This window comes from Camelus dromedarius, chromosome 6 (genome assembly GCF_036321535.1).
Source record: "Camelus dromedarius isolate mCamDro1 chromosome 6, mCamDro1.pat, whole genome shotgun sequence".
Classification (NCBI taxonomy): Eukaryota; Metazoa; Chordata; class Mammalia; order Artiodactyla; family Camelidae; genus Camelus; species Camelus dromedarius.
In genome coordinates this window covers 12,431,997-12,437,311 of record NC_087441.1, presented here as the reverse complement: position 1 = coordinate 12,437,311, position 5,315 = coordinate 12,431,997, and the positions used below count along the sequence as shown (strand labels likewise).

The following is a 5,315-nucleotide window of genomic DNA, read 5'->3' as shown; positions in this document are numbered from 1 at the left end:
AAGGAATAGTATAAATTATTAGGAGAGGGGACAGAGAGCATAATCAAATGTTAAAAAGGTGACAATGTTTAATATTGTTAAAAGAACTGGAAGAGAAGTTTTTCTTTATTTTAAAGTTATAAATATTATAAATAAGTTCTTTTTTGGTACTGTTAGCCTATATTTAAAACCAATGCATATTGGTTTTAATTAATAGAATCTTTGGATAGTTCATAATAAATGATATATTGAGAGTTGAAATTTCCCTATAGGATAATCACTTTTAATGACTTAAATAGTCTAAAGTTAACTCTTGCTGCTCAATAGGGTCACAATATGATCAATTCCATTACTTCATTTTTCTTAACCATTTAACGATACCCATGTATGTTGACATGTAGCAGTAAATGAACTGGGTAAATGGAGGTGGAGAGGAACTTTGAATACGCTTACCTCGTGCATTCTAAGGTCAAGAATTTTTGGCAGTTATAAAAGGTATTTTGGTGGGTAAGATACCTGGGGAATTTGAATATAAGACTAGGTATTAGATGATACTAGAAGATTATTATGAATTTCGTTAGGTGTGAAAATGTCATTACGATCATGTAGACACATGCTTACTTTTTAGAGATGCATACTAAAATGTACAGAGGTGAGATACTGCGATGTCTGAAGGTAGCAAGGAGGAGGCAGCGATCTCGAAGTTGCTATTGAGAGAAGCCCAATATGTTCGGTTCTAAGGAGTCCAAGATTAACCACCCACTGAGGATGGTATCTTCTTGGTGAAGTTCAGCCCCAACACCTCCCAGTTCCGTCTGGTCTCCTCCTGGGGCAAGTCCGTGCATCACCGCGATGTGCGGGTCAATTCCGTTCTGCTCAAGTACCAGTACTCCAGCGCTGTCCTGGATATGCATTCTGTGATCCAACACATGCCTTCAGTGAGGGGTTAAACCCTCAACTGAAAACATACGAAGCAAACACTGATCAAGAACATCTTGTTGGGATAAATGATGCCCCTATCAGATGTGTTGAATACCGTCCAGAAGTGGATGTGGTGGTCACTGGGCATTGGGAACAGACAGTTAAATTGTGGAATCCCAGAACTTCTTGTAATGCTGGGACCTTCTCTCTGTGTATAGCCTCTCTGTGTCTGGAGATGGGCTGATTGTGGGCATGGCAGGCAGTTGAGTGACAATGTGGAAATTACAGAACATGGTGTGTGGGCAGCAGTGCTGGGTGTCCAACTAGAAGTACCAGACTCACTGCATTTGGGCATTTCCACACAAGCAGGGTTAGGTTTAAGCTTTGCTGAAGACAAAGTGGCAGTTGAGTATTTGGACCCGAGCCCTGAAGTTCAGAAGAAGCATGTCTTCAAGTGTGAAAGCCTTCAAGACTGAAAGGAAATAATATTGAGCAGATTGATGTAGTCAGTGCCATTTTTTAAACAACATCCACAATACGTTTGCTATAAGTGGTTCTGATGGATTTGTAAATATTCGGTGTCCATATAACAAAAAGCAACAGCACCAATTCCATAGATACCCCACCAGCATCACATTACTTGCCTTCAGTAATGATAGGACTACACTTGCAATAGCATCATCATATACGTGTGAAACGGATGGCGTGGGACATCCTGAAGATGATGTCTTCTCATTTGCCAAGGGACAGATGCAGAAACAAAACCCAAGCCCACCAAATCATCTCCTGCAAGTAATTTCTCATTGCAAAGCTTTTCTTCTTCCTACAAATACATGTTTATCCACTGATGTGGTACAGTCACTGTTGACACATTTGGTATGGATTTCTGTTTTCTGTCTTACAAAAAACTTGTCCATGTGCCTTCTCATACTGACTTTGCATAGAATGAGGAGTCTTTGTGTCTTTTCTTATTTGTCAGTTACTCTGAAATACTTTAACAGAAGAAAACTAAAAGAAGCAAATACGGTAAAATTTAAAAGTCTAGGAGATGGGTACATACAGGGGTGTTCACAATACCATTTTCTCTACTCTTCTATATATTTGAAAGTTTCAATAATAAAAATTTTTTAAACGTTTTGTAGCTATAAAAATGTCTTGGCAATTGAGATTTTGCAATAAGTGGATTAACAAAATATTTTATTACTTTTTCTGTTTTTTCCCTAGATTTTCTAAAGCCTTATAAAACTTTAAATTAGAAATCAGAATTACATAGTTGATTAATTGCTTGCTTTGAAAGAAATTGAATACAAAGGAATATAAAACTTAATTTTAAACCATTTTTCCATCTTTTTCTTTATTCCATCTTTTCCTTTTTTTGCATTGTTATACAATTTTTATAAAATATTTCTAAGCAAGATAATATAAATAAGAAGTAGATGATAAAGTTAGGGCCAAGAGGAAGTGAAGTGGAGCCAGTAATGAGATTAGTGCTCAAAAAAGAGAGATACGCATCCTAGAAACTTACAAGCAAAGGGCCACTGATTTGGTTCTTAGCTTTCTAGCTGTAAATTTAAGAAAGGAAAAGAACAGTCATATCATTCAGAGTGCTCATAAAATAAGGTTAATTATTCACCAAGGAGAAGCACAGTAGTTTCTGATTTGAAGTTTATCCTCAACAGGGTCCATATGATGTAATGAACAAAGCCCTAAACAATAAAATTAGGATGATTACAGCAAGGGGTTTTGTGGGGGTGTGTCTTAATTTAGGCAGTTGTCATCATGACAAAACTAATCAGTTCAACCTATCCAGGCAAATACCAGTGTCACCCCGGGAAGAAGCAGCTTAAAGGTCTTGAGAGATTCTTGGAGTATCTTGAAAAAGCCTTCTTAACCAGTTTGAAGAACCCAAAGGGCATTGATAGATAAACTCTAAGAATTCTGTAAATTGTATTAGAATCCTGTAAGTTGCGTATATTAGTGGGCATGGATGGGCAAGGATACATTTTTCTGAGGACAGGTTTTGTAAGTTTTGTCAAAGGGACCTTTCCTTCAGAAAAGATTGAGAACCACTGATTTATAGCAATAAAGAGGCTGCACATCCATTATGAATTTCTTTTTCTTAATGAGCTTTTCAGAAATATATATGATCATGTGTTACGAGATTGTGCTCTATGCCTACTTCTCAGAATGAAAAATTCTCCATGTCCCCTGAAAAAAGAAATCACATGCCTGATGAGTCAGCTGACCAGAGCAGGCTTTCCCTTCTCTAATGAGAGTTGAGGCACTGATTTAGGACTGGTTGGTAGAGAAACCTACTTCTTATATGCTTGGAGGTAAGCCCAGGCTGTATTTTTGGGAAAGATAAAGATTTTTATAGAAGGATAATTTTGTGTATCCTCCAAATGAAATGAAAAAAAATTTTCATGTAGTGTGTTGATAAGTTTTACATGAATATTTTTAAAGCTGGTGTAATCAAAAACTTATCTTGAACATTACAAAAGAAAAGTTGAATAAATCGCCCATCGACAGTCTGGCTTTGAGTGATGCAATTTCCTGGAACAATATACTAATATAAATTGCTCTGTATTGTATTCCTCTGTAACTGAATGAGATACCTTGCCGAATGGGGCTGTTAGCTGTAAATAAAGTAAAAGTTTCTTTCTGGCAATAGTGAGTCAGGCCAGAAGTTTCTTGAGGTCTTGGCTAGATCATAAGTATAAAAACTTATTATGCATCTTGTGTGTGTGTATAAATTAAGATTTCATATATATTTTATAAAGTCAGAAAATAGGTACATAAGTATATTATATATACATATATAGTCTTAATAAATATTTTTACTATATAAAATATATACTATATAAACTTTTAATTTATATACACATATGTGTATATACATAGACATGTATATATTCTTAATATTAAAATATATAAAATATACATCTATATATTTATCTACGTCTATATCTATCCCAGAGAGATTAAATAACTTGCTCAAGGTTGTACACTGCATGTAAATAGTGGAGCGGGATTTAAACCAAGGCAGTATAGGTCCAACGTGTACACTGTGGCTATTAAACTAGACCCCTCTGTGTGCAATAATACAGTCATGCTATTTGCTTATAAAAGAATATGCCTTTCTACTGTCTGTGTCTAGTAGGGGAGAAAAGCATCTATTGCACTCAAAATACTATTCAGTTATTAAAGAACATGTTAAAATGAAAGAAAGGATATCTGTCCCTGTTATTTTCTCCTGGAAATAATTAACTGCTCTGTCAAGAGCATTTGTACAGTGAACATTTTGTTTAAGTTTTCACAACCGAGAGTATAGAGCAGCTAATAAAATAGGTAGACGTCTCCTTCTAGCTAGCTGCTGTTTAAGTGTAGGAAGTATTGTTTCATTTGTACATAAATGAGTCCACTTAAATGGTTAATTCTTCACTGTTTCAAATTCCTCCAGCCAGCTTTATGACCGTTTGCATCAGAACTGACACAGCAATTCCACTCTAGGGATTTATCCCGATGAAATTATTTAGGGAGAGCAAAAAAGCCATATGCAGGAAGTTATTCAGTATGTCTTGTTTGTAAGAGAACATAAGAAAATTGGGGGGAGGATAGAAACAAGAGGACTCATTAAGAGAGATAAAAACAGCTATATCAATATACAACATCAGTATACTATGCAATATTATAAAATGTTATAGATAATTATAAAATTTTATAAAATCATGGAAAATGTCTGGCTAAGTATCAAGAAAGGATAGCAACATACTAATTTATAAACATACATTTAACAACTGTTATAATTTCAACAATTAAAAATACATACTTGTAGCTCAGTGGTAGAGTGCCTGCTTAGCAAGCACGAGGTCCTGGTTTCAATCCCCAGGATCTCCATTAAAATACATACATATATACATACATACATACATACATACATACATACTTAATTATCTGCCCTCCCCCCAAAAAAACCTTCTAAAAATCCTTGTAAAGGAAATGTGAAAGAAATGGAAATAGTCATACTGTAATGGAATTATGAACATTGTGTCTTTTTTTCCTTAATCTGGTGATTTTTATCTAATGAACATTTAAAAATTCCTTGACAAGTGGTTGTTTAGGTCAAATGAGATAGGAGATATGCAGATTCATCTTTAATACAGTATTTTCTATTGCATAGTATGTGCCTTAAAAAAAATGAACACAAATGGATAAGCAAGCTCAGTTACTGTTTTGTTGAGTATTCAGAACTTCAAACTAACGTACGGGACACTACCATTTTATAATGGTGACAGAAAAATGTGATTAACATGTCAGAATGAAAGTTACTTTGTTTTGACTCCATCTTGAGAGAAATAATGAATCATAAAATACCAACTATCAGACACAACTTCTTTTTTTTATCTTTTAGGGAA

At 34.8% G+C, this 5,315-nt stretch overlaps 1 pseudogene; it reads left to right on the top strand.

Moving 5' to 3' along the window:
• The first annotated feature begins 705 nt into the window (after positions 1–705).
• LOC105100957 (mitotic checkpoint protein BUB3-like) lies at positions 706–1,748 on the top strand (annotated as a pseudogene).
• Positions 1,749–5,315: the final 3,567 nt, after the last annotated feature.